The sequence below is a fragment of the Mytilus edulis genome, chromosome 5 (assembly GCF_963676685.1).
Source record: "Mytilus edulis chromosome 5, xbMytEdul2.2, whole genome shotgun sequence".
In the NCBI taxonomy this organism is placed as follows: Eukaryota; Metazoa; Mollusca; class Bivalvia; order Mytilida; family Mytilidae; genus Mytilus; species Mytilus edulis.
In genome coordinates, this window is record NC_092348.1 from 85,124,942 (window position 1) to 85,149,049 (window position 24,108).

The 24,108-nt window shown below is 29.8% G+C and overlaps 2 long non-coding RNA genes across 5 annotated transcripts in view; one reads left to right on the top strand and one right to left on the bottom strand.

Annotated features, from left to right (window-relative positions):
• Positions 1–24,108, bottom strand: part of LOC139525518 (uncharacterized) — a 106,432-nt gene that overhangs the window by 60,879 nt on the left and 21,445 nt on the right. Inside the window, exons 1-8 of one of the 4 annotated variants that reach the window (XR_011664913.1) lie at positions 21,774–22,177; positions 19,961–20,148; positions 18,195–18,280; positions 17,879–17,948; positions 17,557–17,625; positions 16,314–16,342; positions 15,336–15,464; positions 8,959–9,080 (exon numbers count right to left, since the gene is read on the bottom strand). This is a non-coding gene — a long non-coding RNA (uncharacterized lncRNA). Of the gene's footprint in view, positions 1–8,958; positions 9,081–15,335; positions 15,465–16,313; positions 16,343–17,556; positions 17,626–17,878; positions 17,949–18,194; positions 18,281–19,393; positions 19,585–19,960; positions 20,149–20,518; positions 20,940–21,773; positions 22,178–24,108 lie in introns of those variants that run through there. The other 3 variants (XR_011664912.1, XR_011664914.1, XR_011664915.1) reach the window with 3 other exon arrangements.
• LOC139525520 (uncharacterized) lies at positions 8,965–20,737 on the top strand. The gene is made up of 5 exons (XR_011664917.1): positions 8,965–9,114; positions 14,993–15,114; positions 16,440–16,514; positions 17,318–17,436; positions 19,997–20,737. It is a non-coding gene; the product is annotated as an uncharacterized lncRNA (long non-coding RNA).

A 24,108-nucleotide genomic window follows, 5' to 3' on the forward strand; every position in this document is an offset into this window, starting at 1 on the left:
ATTTTTTTCTCAAATCTTTCAGGGTAATAATGTGGACTTAAAGCTTTCTTTGACACAAAATCATTAAAAAAAAACTTTCTTTTTATGACTGTTCTATAAGTCTGAGATAGATAGGAGAAAGATAATGGTAACATTGGTGTGTTTTACTTTTAGGATATAGTCTAAGGACAAAGTCTGAGGACATACAGTTTCAAATAGGTAGAGGAGATATCTGGGGACCTTGCATACTAGTTTCACCATATATTATTGAGAAGTTATTTATTATTTATAAAGATATGTGAAGTAGACGTCAGCTGACAATGACCCAACAACTAAACAAAATCAAAGACATTTGAAGGTCTCCCATAATAGACATCAACCTGTCTGCCTACATGATATTTTTTCCTCCATCTCTTTATTTGGAAAAGTGTTAATAATTAGCATAAGTGAAATTATCTGAACATTTGCTATTTAAGAATCAAGAAGTTAATAAGTATTTCCGTTGGTCTCAAGATAGACTTTGTTCAAATTTTGGAAAATTTTAGTTAAGATTCTGTTGGTCTATAGGGATGATTTTTACAGGTCTAAAGGCAGTTTTACAAGTCTGGGCTCCTGGGCCTGTTGCTTAGTGGGAAGACTGGGGTTTTTTTTAACTAAAGTTAAGATAAATGTTTCACCACAGACTTATTCTTGAAGATACTATCTAGCTTTAGTGCTTGCTTTTAAACATGTGACCCAGGATTTTTTTTTTTTTTGATTTTTTTGCTATTAAAGTAAATGTATTATAATCTCCCCTGGTTATTGGAGTCTTGCACAAGTACAACATATTTATCCTATTGGATGTCTACGACCACTCAATTTACCAAGTAATATATTTTTTCTCTCTATTCATCGTCTAAAAAAGCAGAAAATGAATACTCTCTTTGGGAACAATCCCCATCAACGATAAAGTGATGATAACAAAATCATACAGACAAACTAGGATCAATGGTTAATACCTATATATATATATGTGTAAAAAGAACATTCATCTCCCTATCATGTTTAAATAATATCCCTAAGCAATCATGTACTTTTCCTTTGTATAACAAATTTTTTTTTTCTCACTAGAATTATGTGATCAATATAAAACAAAAAAGTTTTACCCATATTTGATTACTCTCATTTAGGAACATTATTTCAAGGCCTATAATTTTTTAAATAAAACTTTCCAATAGTATTCTTACTGCATTTAACGACCATTCAAACAAAGTATTGGATTGTGTATTGTTATAAAAATTAAACTTCTTGTTGAAATGAACAGGATTATTAAACATCAAGGAAGAAATTTCTGTGGAAAGCTTAAACTCAAAGAATATATCTGTTTTTATATTTTATCTATTCTGGAATTATATACTAAAAGCTTTGAGTAAGCAGAATTATGTCATATTTAGCAACAAGGAACTTAAGCAGTTAGGTGTGGGTGCACTTATACTTATACTCTGGTCTAGAAAACTGACATGACACCAAGGGCCATGTGTTAATTTTTGTGCAAGGTACAGAAACTTCTAATTAGGCAAACAAGGCAATACATGTTCATTGTGCATTGATTTTGGTAAATTTAGACACCAGGAATTATTTCAGGATGTGTTTAAGATTAAAAGAAAGTTTTGTTAAAATGTAGGCAGTACAAATTTTGGCAGCCATGTCATAAATGGTGGGCAACCATTAATTTTTGACACACGGAATCAAACTAGCATAACTAGTCAGTGTTGCCTTTATAAAGTTAGTACCTGTATGAAATTTAGAATAGAAATAATGGAGTCGTCAATCCAACAACTTATGAAAGAGAACAGACATCCAGAATGGACATGTTATAATGTACTAGCTGTTTTACTAAAATCAAAGGGCAAGTTTCACAAAACTTAAACCATGTTGGACATTTAGGGACAAGCTTTTTTTTTACCTTAAATCATCTTAGAAGTTAAAAGATAATCTCATTTACAAAGTTTAAGGACAATCTATTTTCTCACAGAGGCACAAAGAAATGAATGGAAATAGAACAAATGTGGAATTAATAAATTTAGAGTGATTTTTCTAGAAAAAAAGTTCTTCATACTTTTTAACTTTGAAAAGTTAGCAAAAAACATAATTTCCTATTTACATTCCCTGGAACCATACCACTCACATCATCAAACTCTCTTTGTATATGGAAAAACAGTAGTCTGGGAAACTTGGAACCAGACACAATAAACTGTAACAAGATGACCTGGCTAAAAATGTCAAATTCACTGGAATAAACTTTCTTCTATTTCTTTGTTAAATTGATAGGCTACTGATAAAGTTTAACACTCTTGTCAAAAATAAATATTTCAATGTATACTAATCTTTCTTATTTAACAAAACTTAAAACTTGCCAAGTCACATACAAAGTTCGAGACGAAACGAAGCCTAATGGGTTCACCTCTAGACATTTAAATGAATTCAAAGTTTAAATCACACCCCTATATACCAGACAGGTAAGCAAACAATAAGAATTTATCAGTACTTAACTTCTTATACACCCAAATGTAGACCAGCCATATTTCAATACCTATATAAATAGTTACAGACAGTCCTACCTGAATCAGCTGATGTCCCAGACAGATCGTTACCTGTATGTCTCACCTGAAATATTACCTGACTATATTTACCTATTGATTTTTGGATAGGAGACCTTCACTATGACAACTCTGTTGAATTTTCATACTTTTCAGATGTCTACATCAAACTTTTCTAAGCCAAAAGCAATAAAGCCAATTGATTTAGTCTGACATTTTAAAAAAATACCTTTGTTCATCAGAAACTTTCCTGCACTTCTATAAAGGAGTGCACGGTTCAGCACACACGAAGGTGATTAACATATTATATTAATTTGAATCCTATGACATTTAAAAGTCTTCCTATTATATCAACTAATGCTTACTTAACTGCTTAAAATTGATATTGGAATATTTAACTAGATACAAGAATTTCATAGTTATTTTAAAACTTGATCTTAGTCTAAGTTTAGGATATAATGACTCCATAGAGAATTCATTATTATATATTAATGCTGCATCAGCAGTTTTGTAGCGTCATCAGCACAAACTTGACTTTAAGTGCATTCCCCCTTAATTTTTTATCATTTAACTTCATAAATTATTGCATTCAGTCAAACTGGACAATAGATACTGGTTCAAAGTAGAACACTACCAAAACTGGTTAACCATTACAGCTAAAACCTGAACATCATTAAAATCAGGCAACATATACTGCTTAAAATCAGAATATTAGCAAAATATGTCAATCAATGCGACAAAAACTCAAACTGACTATCACAAACATACATATTTAATGTGTTTCCCTCGGTTTTAGTTTGTTACCCTGATTTTGTTTTTTGTCCATGGATTTATGAGTTTTGAACAGCGGTATACTACTGTTGCCTTTATTTACAGGAAAAAGATGCCTATACTACTGAAAAAAAGTTAGGTTAGACCCCTAAACTTTTATGAAAATACCCAAAGTGCTTACATTAATTTTCAATGTGGCAGGTTGTTAGAAATGTTAAGTCTTATTCCCTGTGTAACCTTTCCTGTTCTTCAAGACTAGGAAGTGAAAAGTATTTACAAGTTTTTCATGACAAGGAAGGGATAAGTATTAAGATGTCTAGCTGATAAATTATGAGTAAATCTCTAGCGAAACATGCTATTGTTTATTTGTTGGTAGATAGAGGAAACAAGAACAATACTTTCAAGTACAAGCATTCATAATTCCAAGTAGAATTTCAGCATAGAAGTAGCTAATGAAGCTAACCATAGAGGAAGATCCAATACGTACAAAAATCTTAAGAGAATTATACATCAAATACTGTGGTACCATTTTTTTTTCTTGGGTACTAATTTTCGTGGATTAAGAATACATGTTTGTGGATAATTTTGTGGTTTTGCCAAAGTCTGCATACAACCGATAGGGAAATTTATTTTTCATTGAGCATTTAACTATGAGATTCATCGAAACCAAGAAAATCCACTAAAATTGTTATCCAACGAAAAATAATGAATCCACGTGGAGTACTTATGGAGAAATTACTGAAAAAAATGACTAAAGAAATCAGACTTCTAATGCTATTTTGTACCAATATAGAGTAGAAGTAATAAGCCACCCTACAACCTCCTACGACTTATCAATTTTCGCTAACCAGGAAGTAATAACATATTCAGACAATAAGCCTAATTTAGACCTGTACCAAATGTTAAAAGGAAGGAAAATAAAACCACAACACCACAGAATGTAAATATAGATCTGTTCTGTACATGTCAGGATGTTCTATTGGACTAGGTCCAGCATAGATGTTGCATAGTAAAGTTATAAAAGGACAAGGTTAGCTGTAAGTAGAATTACTTACTAGATGGTGACAAAGGTTAGATCAAACTGGGATTAAAAAGAAGACAGAAATATATTTAGTGGATACATGAAAGTGTCCAGTAACAATGGGGATCTTTCTGTTATAAAGGAGATCAGATGTAATAGCAAACAAACAAACATAATGTCTTATTTATAAACTAATAACAGTAGAAACCCATCAGGATGTTCAATTGAAAATAAGAAATTCTTTTTAAAATTCTTAAACTTGTCATGAGCTAAATTTTCTTGAAAATTACTGCTGAAGTTAACATTTTTTTTGGATCTTTTTTTTTTTCTATTAATGACAGTTTCCAATTTATGAGCAAAAAAAAACACTAATAAAGTTCCCTTCATGTCATATGAGATTTTAATTTTCCCAATTCTAAACTTTCTTGATTGTCTAAGAGTTGTCTCTCTTTAATTAACAAAGTAAACAAAACAAAAGTAAAGTACTAATATTTTAACTTATTCATCATACTTTGAATTTATTAAGTCCTTACATGTATGTTTACAAGTTGATTAAGGTGAAGAAACCTAGCACTTAAATTATTCTTTTGACGTTTGACAGATTAATAACATGTGACTTTTTTAAAGTAGACATGACATTTTGGGATCTTTTCCTTAACATTTCAACATCAACACCTGTGGATTATAAAGAGATATATTGAAACTCTTATGGCATTCAGAACATGCAACCGTAATGTTATATAAGCATCTATACATGTAATCAGGCCTTGCAGCTCAGTCTCATAAAAAATAGTTTTAAAACATGAAAAGATTAAGGAATCAATTAATAATTGAATTGAAACCATGTACTAAAAAGACATACAACAGACATAATTTGTCTTTACAACAGGTTGCCAATTCTAACAGTAACAGCAGAAGACCTTGCCAAGATGGGAACATCACTCATGTTGGACTCAATCCCAACTACTAATTGTCACATTTAAATATAAGTCGCGCACTGTCAGTATCACTTGAAGGAAAGTTAATGAATTCACTGACTCTACATAATAATCTTTCCCTTTTATATATAGTTATCATGTCTATAGACCATGTAGATATACAACTGACAGTCCAAGTGTCAACAGAATTTCTATTTGAATAGAGAAAATTGCTTTGAATTCTCAGATGTATATGTCGACATATTGTACTGATAATTGTACATTGCTGAAAACCATTTCATGTTTTTGTTTGGGTTGCTGCCTCTTTAATAATAATTATTGTATTGTCTTATTGATGTATAAACCTTATTGTGTCCAATTTAGATTCTAATCAGTCCCTACAGTTAATTGTTAGAATTCATTATCCTCAAATTTTCCTTTGATCAGACAATGGACAAGACCATAGAGTTGGGTCAACATGCTCTCTTCCATGAATGTACATTAGAAGTAAGAGATGACAAATAAGGACATGTGCACTTGTTCTGATCTCTTATTAACCAAGACTTCATTGAAGTCAGAATCGCCATTTAATTTAATATTATCAAACACTGCTTATGGTGGTTTTATTCCAACTCTCTGGTGTATAATATGGAAATATTGTTGTAAATGTTGTATATGTACCTTTACTGGTCAAAAACTTTACGTTAATATGGAATGTACCTATACTGGTCAAAAAATTTAAAGAGATGGGATAACGTAGAACAGAATTTGGACCTTTTTTTTTTTTAACTTGTGCCATGTGACCAATACCACTATAATAAAGGATTTTCTCAACTGTTTATTTAAGACGTCACCACGATAATGAATGCAAAATATGTATTATACATATCAATGATTATTCATTCATTGAAACCCTTTCAAACTTTTTTTTATTTTTAGAGGTCAAACCAAATTTTTAAGAATTTCCAAAACAATTTTCAAATTGCAAACGTTTAAGGTGTCATCTATAACTGTCCATCTATCATAATAGTAAACACGGAAACTGTTTTATTAATTAAATTCAAAGAGAATATTAGACATAAAAGTAATCTGGATAAAAGGTTAATGTTGTAGATAGAGGAGAGGTTGTAAAAAGGCCATGGATTTTTATGTTGTTTGCGGATTTAGAGTTCAGCGTCAATTTTTTTCTGATGGTCTGATATAAAATCAATGAAACATATTCCCTTTATAACCGGCTTTCACGATCTGTAAATGTAATTATTTAAGAGAGGAAGAAGTTGAATGACCAATTATCCAATGATGCAGAAATGTACATTCTGATTTTTTCTCCTGTCAAGATCTCTTAATAGAGGCCAGGTTATTTGAAATTGATCATGAATACAAAAATATTGTGAGGAAAATATTGTGAGGAAAAAGAACCATTAAAATAAACACAAAAAATTGTTATATAAATCGTCAGCTTACACTTTCAAGTGTGTAGAATTATTATTTTTTATTAAAAAAAATCAGTTATGTTTAGTTTACTGTGGAGCCACAAAACACAACTTATTCTCCTCTTTTTCATATAAATGAATGTCCCTGAAGTTTATTCGGCAAGTTACCTCTAAGTATTTATACTGACTAATTCTAAACTTCAATTATCAAAAGTAATAAAACTGAAAATGATCATGATACAAATATTTCAATTCAGCAAATTAAAACAAATCAATTCAATTTAGCATATATTCATAGCTTCTCCTTTTGATAAGTTTATGCACAAGGATTTACTGGCATATTAACTATAAATAAACCTTAAATCTCATGAATATTCATCAGGATATATTGATTTAGCTATCAACCATCAACATTTTAATTTTCAAGACTTTTGTCTAGAATATTACATCTCAAGGGATAAAGTTTGTTATTTTATTATAGTTTTTAAAAACAAAGCTTAATGCACTACACGATCTGGCTTGTCTCCCTTGGAAAAATTCAAAATAATTTACAGAAGAAAACAATTGAACATTACTATTCATCTATCTTTTTTTTTTGGTCAAAGAAATATCTTTCCAATCATCACCATATCTGATTTTTATTTATTAGTCTTTCGTGAGTTATTTCTCTAGAATTATTTCAATCACAGCGTCATATCTAATGCTTCAAAACAACCAACATTATATCCCGCTATGACCACTGAAAATGTTTTTTTCCCAACCCATAATTTGCCAGATCTCTAGAGAAATCATCCAGTCACATGCCCTTGATCTAGATGTGAAAATCAATGTAGTATGAATATGGATCAAAATTTATCCACGTTAACTTTTTTATCAAAGTAATAGCATAGAAAGCCACGTTCATCAGTGATTTTTATTACAGGTCAACTATGTTTGAACTTTCTCAATAAGTCAATCCCCGCCAACTTAAGAAAAAAAGCCATATTCCTATTCAAAACTAAAATATATATTTATCAAATGTAGAAATAAATAATGTTTTTAATCAATTCGTACATCATTAAAGAAGAATATCAATTCTAGTTATTTTGACAACAGAACCAAGAAGATCTTTAATGTGGTCAAACTGAAGCTAAAGTTTGTTTAAAACCAAACATTTTGGGGAACATTTTTTAATTAGCATTTTTCACATTTAATTTTCATCAATGAAAAATGTGCATGTTTTTTTGTTTTTTTCTAATTCTTCAAAATTATATTTTTAATTCGTTATATAGACATGTAAGATACTATTTTTTTCAAATATGCTCATTCAAGATCTAATAATTCTCCATTTTTAAGACCCTGAAGGGAGATGTCAACGGTAGCCAGATCACCTGTATGTGTTAATGACAAGTATGTAAACACATCTATAAATAAGTATCAATTGAGACATCATTCTCCAAAAAAACATCACATATTTTGTGTAGGCTTCCGTCCCATTAGACACTGATTTTGCAGATATCTATAAAATCTGTTGCAAATCTATTTCTTCTTTAAAATTTTTATCCCATGTTATAAAAGACTACTTTATACCATCCATTCTTTCAGGTGTTAATTAGAGGAAATTATCGCATTTTAAAATACCAAATTTTTTACATTCTAATTTCAAAAAGAATTGAACTGGTAAAGGATTAAATATTTAAATACCTAGTTAAAAATCATTAGTTCTATGTCAATACTTTTTCTTCATAAAATACATAGACAATATGTAATTAAAGAAAAGAATTTCAAAAGAAAATTATTATCTTCTTTTTTTTTTTTTCTTTTTTTTTTTAAAGTCATTAAAAAAGAAAGTTTCTCTTGGGAAAAAAGGTTATTAAGAATTGGAAATCATATGAAAAATCAAATCATGTAAAATAATTTGTAACATTATGAAGGTTCAGTGACACTATAGATTTGATGACCTAATTCAAAGTTTTTATGTTACAGTCACTTTTACTAATTAAGCTGAATCCCGAGATTTTCTGTCGTTATTATTGATTTTGACCAGGCAGGCTTTATCTATTGTCATTACACATATAATATTCTCCTCAGAAAGTGTTTGTTCTAGCCGGGTCAGAAAAAAAAATTCAATAATTTCCCTGGGTCATCCATCAAGTAAGACATTATATTTATTAAATAAGTGTGATCGGTTTGTTTTAAGGGCTATAATTACACTCATGTTTGACTTAAGCTTTGTCTCTCAACACTTGTCATGTATTGATATCTAATACTATTTTTACCTTCAGGCTTTTTACATTCTTCTCCAGCTAAGGAAACTTGAGTTATCTCCCTTAGTATTGTTATAATCATTCAACATGGCTGACATAGATGTAGAGGAAGACACACCATGTGTTCAGAGAACCTGTAAAGAAAAGATTATATATCAATCAAATATGGTAAACATTACATACTTAAGTTAAACAGACATTCATTAAAATCATGCATTATTGCTTTTTTTTCATGTTAAACAAAAATTGTATTTATTCAATATATGGTTATGTTTGTTTTGCTGCATGGTGTTTTGATGCTACAAAATTGTGTTTTCAATTTTCACATAATTTTTTTATTTTATCTTCAGCTCAGTAAATCTGCCATTCTTTTAGCATAGTAGAAAAGTTATTCTCTAAATCCATCATGATACTGTTATTACTGCAGTATTGCAATGACAGTATATAATTTGTTTTTGTTGTTGTACATATTCTATTACAAGTATATCATAATTTCAAATATTTGCTTGAAAGATATACCTAAACACAAAATCTTATAATAATGTACCTTTACAAATAAAAAATGATGAAAAATATAATGTGTACAAAACCTGATTTATGTCAAGGGCAGAATGGGCCTTGTAAAAATATGAATTATTTATAAATTATTTTATCGGAAGTTTAAACAAAAAATGATGAAAAAATGTTAATATCACTTCTAAGGTTACAATGGATACTTTTCATATGGAAACAAAAAAAGTCCTGAATAGGCCTTTTCAACTTGTATCACTTCAAACAAACATTACTTTTTTAATACAATATATTATCCCCCTGAGGTGAAAATGAAACTCTAACATTGAATGACAACTTGTCACAGAGGGGAAAAATCATTACAATTTTCAAATAATTACAAGTCAAGAAATATTTGTATCTAACTGACAAGGCCATTTTTTTATTTATTAGTCAGGTCTGAGAAGAAAATCAATAGCATTTACACAAAATTTGGTTTATAAAGTTCAAAGTTTCCAGTACAAGGTTTATCAATTTAAATTATAGCTGACAATACTATTGATCCGTCAAGAAAGAAAAAGTTGTCTCCCTTTGAATGTCAAAAGTTATTTGTTAGAACACAAAACTCACTATAGTATGTATAGCAATACTTTTTATGTATGAAACATTACTACAATTTATAATCAGATATCTCTTAAAGTTCCATTTAAAAAAAAATAGAAATAAGTTTTTAGCCTGAAGCAGGATAAAATAAAGGATGATTGTGTAATATTTTAAGGTTAAGACTAACCCTTCAATTAGACCAGTACATTCAACAGGCTTAAAAAGTAACCTATGACTATGATTTTTTTCTAATTAAAACAATTCAAGCATTTATTTCTATAAAGGATAAAGATTTAATTTCTCTTTCAGTGTGGTGTGCATAAATTAGAGAACTTTTTTAAAGCAATATTCACAAACCTGTTACATACTTTTACTATCAAATGTGTCTTATGTTCTTTAATATTGAAATTAAGATTGATGAAATCTCTATTAGCCTTCAACCAAAGGAATATGAATGAGGAAAGACAATAAATGAAAGTGAGAATAAGGTTTGACATTGTGTACCTCTTGTTTTATATTTGATCTAATTGAATATTTTGTGTTCCCCAAAGCACCACATAAACTTTAATGTTATTGACAAACATAACAAATAGGGGAGGAGGCATTGGCATCTGTAATTTGTGATAGTTGAAATGATTAGTTTTGGGAGAACAAATTTTACTGCTCATATTTTATAGTTTGTTTATCATCTATCTCAAACTCCTACAATTATCCACAACATCTCAAACGTAATTAAGTATGATATATTACATAAGGACTTGAAACACTGACCTATTGCTCTAATGTTACCCTATCACTTGTTTTTATGAATTTGACAAGAGTATCAAGGTAAAAAAAGTATTCCAAAATAATTTCTGGGAAAATCTTTTCAATTTTAACATGATGGACCAAAACAGACTTACCATTTAGTTTATTTGTGCATAAAAATGTAAGAATATATTATAACTTTCATTATAATATGACAATATATTCTTAAAATCTACCCATCAACCATATATACCTCTCACATTTGTTTATACAGTATCTTTTAAACAGTCTTGTCAATTAAACAGACTTGTCAGAAAATATTTCTTTTCTTATACTTTTATAATATGGGTGTCAGCTGATTTTGTAAGTTTTAATTCAGAGGACCAATCATTGTATGTTAAGATATGTTACTACAAACATCTCAAAGTCAACAGTTTTACTTTTCTTACATAACACATTTTTGAAAAAATAATTTAACTAAAAGAAATTGATTCAAATTTATCAAGAAGTTATTTTTTCAAATTTTACATCATTACAAAAACCTCTGTCACTGTCTGTTTGAATTTTTTTTTTTTCATTTTTTATGTGATACCTGTTTATATTCAAATGTGCCTAAGCTATGAATTATGTGACTTATTTATAAATTGATGTAAGCAATAACTTCATATAAATTATAAAAAGAGTTGTTTCCCCTTGGCCTTGAAAAATACTTTGTTTTAATAAATGTCTCTTTTTGGTCTGGAAGAGAAAGATTAATCTTTTGTAAGATTGTAACAAGAGATAAAAATGTATCAAAACTTTCAATTTGAATAAACAGCGACCCAACAGTATATAAAAGACATATGGCAATTTAACAGGAAACCACAAAGTTTCGACAAAACAAAAATAAAGAATGAAGTTCTGTATGAGATGTACAAATGTACTCACTGTTGATAAAAACACAAATAATTGTATGGAAAATTCCCAGTCTTTTATATGACTAGGCAAATTTTGTATGTTTACTGACAGACCAAAGGATACTGAAGGTTCTGCATATGAGGAAATTGTCAAAGAAAGTAAACTTTCCCTTAATTTAAATATATTTGTTTAGATGGACTGTTTTTTTAATTTCATAATTGTTGACAGCATCATCAGAATGATGTTGAGTATGAAGTTAAATTGTTTACCCTTATTTTTGCTCTTAAATTATTTGAGCAAAATTTATAGACGAATTTTCATATTTTGAAACATGTCTAGTCTAAAATCTGTATGTAAATAAACAAATTTTATCAAACCTTGTGAAAATTATAAAGAAAAAAATGCCCAATATTCTCTACAGCTGCTGATATTTTCTACCAAAGTTAATTAAATCCAACAAAATTTTTATCATTGATACTTAAAAATTCAAACATTATTGGACATCACAGATGTTCCTGTAATTTAAAAATTTTGAGATATCACAAGAGTAAAAAGACAAACATCAAAATGGGACTGCTTAAGGCCATAAAAAAGAATAGGTTTGTTTGCCCAAACGCTACCTACCCAGAAAAAAGCTGCCTACTCAAATTCTTTTATTGTCCTGATTTGAAGAAGTTATTTCTTTAATCAGATAGGCATGAAGACTAATAAACACCCAATACTTCAATTTCTCTTTATCCAAAAAAAGAAAAAGAAAATGCCTACCTACCTACCCACTGTCACCACCTTTGGGTAGGGTTTGGGCAAACCAAAATATTTTTAATTGTGGCCTAAGAAGTAAGTGGATCAAACTGTTGCAATTGTCTTAGTCTGGGTCACAAAATGGAAGTTTGTTTGTATCTTTTTAATCTCAAATTGGTTTAAAGTATAAATCTACCTTTACAAATAGATGGCCAGTTTATAATAATTAGTTTAAGAACTACAATGATGTGAAAATATTATACAAAGCAATTTTGATCGTGTTATTTTTTCATCATGACTTTAATCTGTCTAGTTCTTTCATCTTTTTAATGACTGCTCTTTGAAAATAGTTCCCAATTCAATCATTCAAGAAAATTAGCTATATAGTTAATATATTACGACATCTATTGGGAATACATTTCATGTACATTGTCAAACCAATTATGAAATTAATACAAATATTTATGCATTAAAAAAAAATATAGGAGACAGCTGTGTCATGTGTACTGGTTCCAAGTTCAATTGGACTAAGTTATAGACACAGATATTCTCCGGACTGGAAAAAATGCAACAAAAAACAGGTCAATTGGTCAAAATTAAATTTTAAGTATGACTTGGTTGCATCTCTCTTTTTGTCAACATGGTCAAGGAAGAAGACTCCTGAAATCTTTCACATAGTGTTAATACATCTTAATTATTAAACAAATTAGCCACCATTTATTTGTTTTGAGTATTAAAGCTGTGACATAAAGAGTTTTTTGTGTCAATTTTAAAGACATAAAAGATAATTCACCACTACTTAAAATTATTCCATTCAAACTAATATTTAAAAACACGACTGTCTGGACTTGTTTCAAACTGATGAATATTTTAATACATCTTTTATCTATTTTTTCAATCTTTAATTTTACATCTTCATATTAAACTGATGGATATTTTAAAGCATCTATTTATCTTATTTTTCATTCTTTATTTCTACATCTTCATATAGAAATGGTAATTAATACATGTTAAACAATGGGTTACTACCACAGCTGCAGTTGTATTGTAAAGACGTTAATGCAGATCTTTTATTTTTCACTTTATTTCTGTATTTCTTTAAACAAAGCCAAGAGGATGTTTATAACACAGAAATAGAGAATAATACCATGTTACAGGTGTGTTAAACATTTAAAACAAAAAATGACTACTTTTGTATAATCACAGCTGGTATACTTATCATAAATTTGACACTTAATGATTTAACTACAGATGCAGTGTTGTTTAAGGTGTATTGCAGAAACAAGGGGAAAATAAACTCATCATAGATATCAACATTGAAATTTTATATTAGGCTAGACAAGGGTTTCATCTACAAAAGACTCATAAGTGACACTCAATTCAAAAATTGTTAAAAAGGCCAAAAAAGGTATGAAGTTGAAAACAATGAGGCCCAAAAATTCCTAAAATGTTTGCCAAATACAGATATGGTAATCTATTCCTGAAGTAGAAAGGATTCAATTTAGGTCCATTTTGTAAAATACTATTTATTATGATATTGACAAAATTTTGAGATAAATACATTTTATAAAAACACTGTTTGATTGGCCTTGTTGAAAACTCAAAATAGAAGTCTTCATGTACTGAACCCAAATTGTACCCAGAGAGTGACTTCAGCATTTCCTTTCCCCCTCCAGAAGAAAAGTAATAGTTTCATATAATTAGTCTTGTACAAAAATACCGTCTGAAATAGCCTCTATTTACATTAAATTAAATGGAATGGGGATGTGATTAACAAGTTTATATGCATTCATTTGTTGCTGTGTAACATATTTGTTTTTCATTCATTATTTTGTACATAAGGTAGACTGTCAATTTTCTAGTTTGTATTGTTTAAAATTTGTCATTTCCAGGGCCTTTTATTGCTAACTATGTGATATGGGCTTTACTCATTGTTGTAGGGTGTACAGGACCTATAGTTGTTAATTTCTGTTTTTTTTACATAATTTTGATGTATTTTTTTTTTAACAGAGTACAAATTTTCTATTTAAAGGCTTTATGTTGACTTTGCCAAAACCATTTAATATCTAAGAATATGCAATTTTTTACAATCCATGTAAATTGGTATCCACGTTAATCTACAGTATTCAATAGAAAATTAAAGGTCATTTCAGTGAAAAAATCTTCCATCACATCTCAAAATGAAGAATGTTACTAGTTATAGTAAATGTATTTAGTCAAACATGTCTTATTTTTGGCTTTATTTATTGAGAATTCTAATGAAATTCAACATGTCTTATTTTTGGCTTTATTTACTGAGAATTTTAATGAAATTAAAGCATTCCATTTTCTTTCTCTGGTACAAACATTTTCCAGGAAGATGTCATCTGGTCCTAAAAATTAAAACTACAAGTTTAAAGGATTTTAACTTTTGTTTGTCTAAAATTGGGAAGTCCCATGCTTTAAGGGTTCTGATGTACATCAAGAATTGAATTAAAGTAAGTCCATGTTAAAGTGAAGTTTAGTGAAGATTAGTATTAAACTTAGGCAAGGTTTTACTAAGTCTAATTTTTGGAAATTTTCGTTTTAGATTATGTTGGCCTGTAGAGATAATTTTTACATTCTGGACAGAAATGTTACAAGCCTGGGCTGTTGGACCTGTGGTTAAGCCTGAAGACTGATTGCTATGATTGCCATGAGATCATGTTACAGGTAATAAGTCTTACATTTTCTGACTATTGGCCAACTTGCCACAACATATAAAATTTAGAAATAAAGTACTATGAGTATTTTTATAAAAGTTTAAGGGCCCAACCTGAATTTCAGTAGCATTGGCCTCAATGGGCCCCCTGATAATCTTTTCCCCTGTGTTAAAGTGACCTAAACAGAGAGGTCATACTGATGGTAACCATTATTGTGTACTTCATTCTTACATTTATCTTCAGTGTTCTCTATCTTTACATTATCTCTCTCCTTTATCTTTACACTATCTCTCTCCTTCTATCTTTACTTTATCTTTCGTTTCTGTTGATCGTCTTCATCTGAAATTTTTTACTCAGCCTCTGAAAAACATCACGAACAACATTTTACTCATCTAATTCACTATTTCAGAATCTAAACAGTTGTTGTAATTTCTTAAATCCTACACAATATTTAAATGATGTTGTTTGAATATTCACAATTCCTGAAGCTGTAATTGAATCAAAATTTATAGATACACACTTTTGAACATATTAATCTGATCGTTTAGATTCTGAAATATCAATTATTAGACAAAGCAGTCCTGCACAAAAGTTCATCACGGTACACGTAACAAAGTCTTATGTCATGATGCACTACACATGCCAAATACAGAAAACACAAGAACTGACGTATTGGTGTGATTTTTTTATGTGTATGAATGTTGATTTTTTATGATTCAAAATTTTCTAAGATGTAACTGTAAAATGCAAACATGGCAAATCTCAGAAACGAGCTGGCTTTCTTTGTCTTTTGCTCATCCATATGAAATCACTCCCTTAAATTTATGTTCCCAAAATTTTTTAACGACAACCATATTTCAATGTGATGTAGATTCACTTATTTTCGTGGGTGCCTTTTTTCATGGATAAAGAATAACTGGCATTTTAGTGGATATCTGATTTTCCTGGTTTTGCCAAAGTTTGCATACATTGTTTCAAAACAATTGTAATTTGTTGTACAGGAAAACTTGTGGTTCCCAGGTAATTTGTTGTACAGGAAAATTTGTGGTTCCCAGGTAATTTGTTGTACAGGAAAATTTGTGGTTCCCAGGTTCCCAGGTAATTTGTTGTACAGGAAAATTTGTGGTTCCCAGTTAACTATGAAATCCATGAAAATTGGCATCAAACAATAATAGTGAATCCATAGTACAGTAATTATGTTCATACTACCTGGGGTGGTACTCCTTAATCTTTCACATCTACAAAAGTCAAATAATACAGTTACAGTCGATACAATATATGTACTCTCATTTATAGCTTACTAATGGTTCCAGATAATTATTTATTTCTTAACAGGCAGTTGGTGAGATGGATGTGAAAATGTATCACACAGTTTAGCATGTCAACATGAAGCTTGATACAAAATTTTCTGTGAGTATCTTAGAAAATGTGAAGAAATCGTATTCGATAGACTGACAGAGGTAAGGTATAAACCCACAATTGATATAAATATTTAACAGTAAAATCTGTCTTGACAGAACTTTTTCCTTTAACAGAAACCTGAATATGATGTTAAGAGAGTTTTGTTTTTTTAATTTTCTGTGAGTATCTTAGAAAATGTGAAGAAATCGTATTCGATAGACTGACAGAGGTAAGGTATAAACCCACAATTGATATAAATATTTAACAGTAAAATCTGTCTTGACAGAACTTTTTCCTTTAACAGAAACCTGAATATGATGTTAAGAGAGTTTTGTTTTTTTAACTCGGTCATCAGTCTAGACCATTAAAAAGGTTTTAAGTGTTTAAAGAACATATAGTTTTAAGCATTATTTTAGCAGTTTTATTTATATTTGGAATTTCTTCCTGTGAGACAAAATATCTTCTGTATGGTGTTTTCCTTCAGACAAAAAAGATGACCATTGTCAATTAAAATATATCATGTACTTATCATATGAGAGTAATTTCTTCAAGCTACTTATTTCTGAGTGAGAAAATTGTTAAAATGTTTACCTTTAAAAGATTTGAAGATCAGCAAAAACATATCAACACCATTGTTCTCTAATTCAAGGGACATAACTAATAAAAACCAATAACGATTGTCTCTCCTTGAAGTATTTTTCAAAAATGCAAACATTTCAAAAATTTGTTGTCAAGTAAAACTTTCAAGAAATTGAAAGCAGGAAACATAATAAATTGTAGAAGAATATCAACATTTATCTTGTTTATTTCAGAATACCAACTGGTATGAGGTAGGATTGTGATTCTGAAAGATTTTATGCAACAATGCTGAAACCAGTAGAATAATTGTAAAGAAAGTCAAAAAATCAATCCAAATGAGAGTTATTATTCTGTAAGATAGTTTAGCTTTACCTTCTTTGTTTTATAGAATGCAGTTTTTTTCTGCATTTCACATTTTTAAAAGTAAGTTATCAAGATTGGTAAGATTTTCTAAATCCATATAGTAAATTACCTCTTTCCACTTCCAAACATAAAAATCTTGACTTCTACTGGCTTTCGATAATTTGTCTGCAGTCAAATCCTAAAATAAAAAAGTAGAGTTGGTTAATTGAAAGTAAGACAGTTATAAACAATAAGTCCAGTGAAGAATGCAAAGAACTTCTCTGCTCCCAAAAAATATACAAATGAGAAATTTGTTGGCGGCCAAGACTAACAATTTGTTTTCTGCGCTTGCGTCAAATCCTTGCTGATCCAGTCATGTTCCCCAAAACACATCTTTTTTAAAATAAATTACCAAAATTTGTAAAACTTTCTTAATCCATTATGTAAATTACCTGTTTCCACTTCCAAACGGAAAAAAATCTTGACTTCGACTGGCTTTTGAAAATTTCTCTGCAGTCAAATCTTAAAATAAAAAAGTAGAGTTGGTTAATTGAAAGTAAAACAGTTATAAACAATAAGTCCAGTGAAGAATGCAAAGAACTTCTCTTCTTCCAAAAAATATATAAATGAGAAATTTGTCGGCGGCCAAGACTAAAAATTTGTTTTCTGCGCTTGCGTCAAATCCTTGCTGATCCAGTCGTGTTCCCCAAAATGCATCTTTTTTAAACTAAATTACCAAAATTCGTAAGACTTTCTTATGTAAATTACCTGTTTCCACTTCTAAACAGAAAAGATTCTTGATTTTTGCAGAACATTTGACAATCTATAAGCAGACGTACACTTTCGTCATAATCCTAAAATTAAAAAACGTCACTGGTTAATTGAGAGAAAGACATTTATAAACAACTGGTCCAGTGTAGAATGCAGTTAACTTCTATTTTCCAAAACTATTAATTAGAAATTGTCGGCGGCAAAGACTAACATTTTTTTCTGCGCTTGCGTGAAATCCATGCTGATCCAGTAGTGTTCCCCAAAATGCATCTTACAACATCATAGTTCATGTCCTGACTTTCTTAAATGCTCGGACGAGTGCGCAAGTGCAGATGACCCATAATGCATCGCGACATCATTAAAATTCCCAGACATTAAAGTTGAATTGAATTTTTTTTGGAAGATGTTGATGAAACCTAGGTTTTGAAGATTAATACTTCTTTAAATAAAATTTGGAAAAGATTTTGTATTAAAATAAGAAACAACAGAAGTCAAACCTGTGATGAAAACCTACAGACAGAAGCATTCGTTCACCTACAGACAGAAGCGTTCGTTCACCAGTCTGTCTGAATTAAGTAAAATCAGTAATAGTTTGAGACAATTGCAATCTCAACAAAATCACATAGTCTTGCAATAAAAAATTAAAACATAAATTAACCGAGAACTAAAAATATGGCCGGATGATCCTGAAAAATATCTTTTCGTTACTTTCGACTAATTTTTTAAATTTCCAAACGAAATAAAATCCTTGAAAGTATGCGGCCGCATAGTTCCACAAATTAAATAATATCAACGCAAAATACCTTCATGTACATACCGTGTCCGTGGTCAACTATAGGTGTTCCCCAAACAACATCCCAGACATGCTTAAAGATGTTTTAAGATGACGCTATCAAGAAATTGTTAGACTTTTGAAGCAGTGCGCAAGCGTGCATACGTCGGCATAGAAAGAACTAAGAATTTTTTCACTTAAAAAAGATTCAAAACTGCAAAATTATTTAAACAGAAAACTGAAGAAATAAAAGTTTAAATCTAAAAGAATATCCTATAACTATGGACACCTACTCCTAAGTTCAAAGATAAATCAGATGCGATGCGCAGACGCGTCACCTCTGTTAGCGAATATGTCCACCCCAACACTAAATATTTCTAAAATGTGAATCTTTATAGTAAAAATAATTAATAAACAAACTTACATCTATTATAATACATGTAACAATTATCCATAACACCTGTTAAGAATGTATGTGTCAACATCATTAAGAAGGTCCAAGCAGTCACACAATCGAGACACTAGATATTTAGCCATGTCTGGAAAACGTGTCTTTGAAATGGGCGCATGCGTACTTAAAACACAAATGTCTTCCTTTAGTGTAGCGGAATGCACAAATTTGAAAATGAAAAAAAAAAAACAGTGTGCAAGTAAATTAATTCAATGACGCTATGAACGGTGCATGCGCATCACCTTTTATGACCTGAATTTTTTTCAAATTTTTTTGTTTTTTTAATTTAAAAAATATACAGGACGTAAATTATATAATACTTTACTATATCAAGATTTACCAATGCTCTCTTGAATTTTTTCATTTAAAATTCACTTATTTATTCCAAGTCTAAACAATAAGGCGTACAATACGAGATCGAGACAAAGTTGTCCGCCATTGCAGATTCTGTATCTATCACATCTTCTTTTTTCTTTTTTTCTTACCACTAAATACAAAAAAATACTAAAACTGAATATTTTAAACAATAATTTTTCTTACTTTCTATTCATAAAGAAGTTCCTTAATCCATTTCAGTACAACAGCTTATAACAACAGCAGATGACATGGCCAACTCGCACTTCCCCAGACAACCAAGATGGCGACCATTGGTGACTACCGCCAGAATGAATGTGACCTTTGGCGGGAAAATACTGCAACTATCAACATCTTTTTTACCATACAATATCCTAAAAACAACAAGAAAAAAATGATAAAAAAAACAAAATAGAAAAAAGATAGCATAAGTATTCTCAAAATCGACAAGTTTCGAAGATGATTTCAAAAAAAAACCCAAGATCATTGTAATTGGGGCAAAGTCGGATTGGATATCAATCATACAAATTGTTTTTAAAATTTTGTCTATATAATGCATAATATATACTAAGCTTGGTTACACTGTTTTAGAACAGTCACAATGTGTTTAAATATGCTGACTACTATAGACATACTTAGTGACGTATTTTAAAATAATGTCTGAACTGTCTTTATCTGGTCGATTCAAAGGCATGTTTTGTCTGTCTGGTTTAAATATAGTTATAAAACATGTAGAATATTTACCTATCGCTGTGCATACACACAAATGATACACTCCAGTGCTCACCAATGTGCATTCAATATGTGCAATCAAATGCAGATGACAGTGCATTTCCATACGAGACATTTACTGATTTTCACACGGTTTAAGGTGCATGCTCCAATCAGTTATTTAGTTTACATTGCTTGGCATTGCACTTGCCTAAAAAAAGTTTCAATTATGACACTGGATCCTTGAACAAATGAAATGAAAAATATCTCGTCACAATGAGATATCTAAGATCCTTGGTCATCAAGTAGACCTTCAAAAAAATCTACAGTACGTTCCCGCCCACTGTTTTTGCGCCAATATTATTGGGCTGTGTCGTGACACAGAAGCTATTTTCTCCTTGAAATATATACCCAAATTTGTGATGCACACGGTGCATATTCAGATGAACAAGATGCATAATGCGCATGCGCTTTTGTCATATATTCTAAAGAAATTTAAATTTTGCGTTTTAACTTCAATTTTAAAATTACAAATTTAACTAGGTTTGTTAGTATACTGTTAACATCAGGAAATTACAGTCAGGTTTTACCAAGCTACACACGTTCACACAGTTTATCCGCCATATTGCTTTCTTTTTTCACATAATGTCTGTCCTGCCATTTTAAATTTTTTTCATTGGTTCTTTTTTAGCATAATGAAATGACTTTGCAAAACTCTTTAAAGATACGCAAAATAAGGTAAAATGCTGTTCTATATAAAAGTTGTTTATATCAAGCTGAACAAGCATGTTTCCTTCTATTTCAAAATTAAATCACAATGAATATGCAATGCTTCTGTGACGGAAAATAAGATTAAATTTCAGTAACTCTGTTTAAATAAGTCTTAACAACAGATGCAGAATTAAAGTAAGATAACTTATGAATAAATGTATCGTACTAAGACAGATATATTAACATGCACTTAATGTTTGTTCACCTTTTTGCAGGTTATGATCCTAAAGGGGAAACGACTCTTACCAGCTTGTAAAACACAGCACCATTGAAATAATATAGGGCGGGCTAACGCGAGTTAGTGTATGATGTCATAGCTTAGTCTATGTCTGGTTCATATGTAAAGTAGCAAGGAACTTTACCTGTTTCATACTTGACAGAACACACATTGTACAAATAAATGCTATATATAAATTAAAACGGATGTTAGAATCATCGATCAGTATTATATAGAATAAAAACATACAGAAACAACATCTAGACAATAAAGAAAATAATAGATAAAAAAAATGCCTACCCTTTAACTGGCCTCAAAAATTGACACATTTAAAAGATATAAAGGTGATGCATAAAGTGTCTCGTCACTGTAATACACACTGGTGCACATACACATGTCCCGCCAGAACAAGTCTTAGGTCAGACTGCACAAGAAATAAAGGATTTTAAATCCATGGTTTCCATTGGAAGTTAAAAATGAGGCGGCACACCCATTCACAATAAATTCCTCCATTGGCTCATTTATATAAAAACAAATGCATCGTCAATATGACACCATGTTGTAGATAAAAAATAGGCAAACACTCAAATTAAAATGTGAGATTAACAAAAAGTTGATTGTCATGTACCATGCAGTGGATTATATCGAACCTTACAAATATTCTATGCCTACACACTCTACCAAAGACATCATGAACAACAATCTCTTTTTGAGCTTTCTGACCTCCTTGATAAAAGAGTTCATATCCAAGGGAAATTTTGCGTCGCACACTTTTTTGGCGGGAATTATTTTGGCGCGAAAAATGAAAAAGTGAATAATTCATTTGTTGGATTTATTGTGATATCACATATATGTTTGGAAAATAATTAAAAAGTGTGTTTGTTTTATGAATTTGAATAGATTCAACAGATTGGAATTTTTCATTTTTCAATGGATTACAAGTAATTCCTGAATGGAAATTTCTTGGAATACCAGTATGTTTTCTGATCACACATATTAAAAGTCAAATTTATTTCTGATGTTATTAGTTTTTGTTTATTTCTATTGCAAAAATATTTTTTATTTCATAAGTTTGTGTTTATTTCAATTTCAAATATCTTCATAATTTGTTAAAAATTTTAAGTCTTAAGCTGATTTTAAAATGCACAGAACAGTCTTTATATACTTTCTTCAAAATGAAAAGAGGTAGTTTCATTTTCAAGGGATGTGTATATTTCCTTACATGTTTTCAATAAAAAGATGTGCACACAGATATGTGTATGTATATGTAATAATTTGTTTCTTAGTAACACTTAATTTTAAACATATTTCTTATACACTGAAACCAGATACTTTTTGTTTGTTTGTTCAAATATTTTGAAATAATAGCATTCTTTCCACTTTTGAATTGAAGAAAAGTTACATAAAATAATTCAATTTTTACAATTTGTTTTAAACATTTTTACAATTTATTCTCAATTTAATAAAAAGGGGGCTAGTAAAATTTAAATTGTTCAAATATGAAATTATTATCAAATAAAAAAAAAAATGGAGACAAGTAAAATTTGAATTCCCTTCTATATGAAGCATGTAATTGAAACAAATGTCACACTAGTAACTGAAAAATATTTGTAACATGATGATGATCTCAAAAAGTCAATACACTTTATACAGCTGTCACCAAGGGACTACATTTTATCACTTTGTAAAATGTCTACCAGGTATCAATATTTCACTTCAAGTTTATAACTCTTTTTAATCTAAACTTATTTCATTCAGAAAAATTAAGAGGTAAGGAGTAAGTTCAGACACATTATGTTAAAATATTCAAGTTGATCTTTAAAAAATAAAAAAGTTTCAAATCCATTCAGTTCAATTCAAAATCCTGAAGAAACCTTGATTTTGACTTCTAACGAGTTAGGATGATCAGGACCCTTTTTATGGGGAAGAGCAGAGAGATTCAGATAAAACAGTCATCATCATATTACATCAACAAAATATTATTTTTCAACAGTTAACTTTCTTTTGAACTAAGGGATAGCAATAATAATGAACCAACTAATTATTTCACCATCTTCTTATAACTCTATTTCTTTTTAAAACTTTTCATGAAATTATTCTGTCAATATTCTTTTGAACTAAGTAACATTTTAACAGTCTTATTATTCAATTTCACTCAACTGTCCTTAAATCTTATCTGACCTTGAATTTTTATTGCGGAAGTTAGGCCAAGGTTATCATATTTTTTGTCTGATTTCTAAAATAGAATAACTATTTTCATGTTTCCCAAGTTTCCATATTTTTGATAACTGTTACTATTACAAAAAGAAAGTGCAGATTTCTATACATTTGTTTATTATCTTGACAAATGGTTGTGTGGAGAATATATCCCAAATAGAAATTAAGGGGGAGTGAGGGAGTCCCCTCCTGTATTTGCCCTATAAATTGAAATCAGTAATTTATCTGACACAAATCTATCCTACCCACACAGGAAAATTAAACTAACAAAAGTATCAAATGAAATAACAAATAAGGGTAGTTCTAGAAATCATTTTAAAAATGAGGTAGAGGGGTAAAGTGGCTACAAATATAACTAGAGGCTTTTTTTAAATACTGTGGATTCATTTATTTTCGTTGGTATCAATTTTCGTGGATT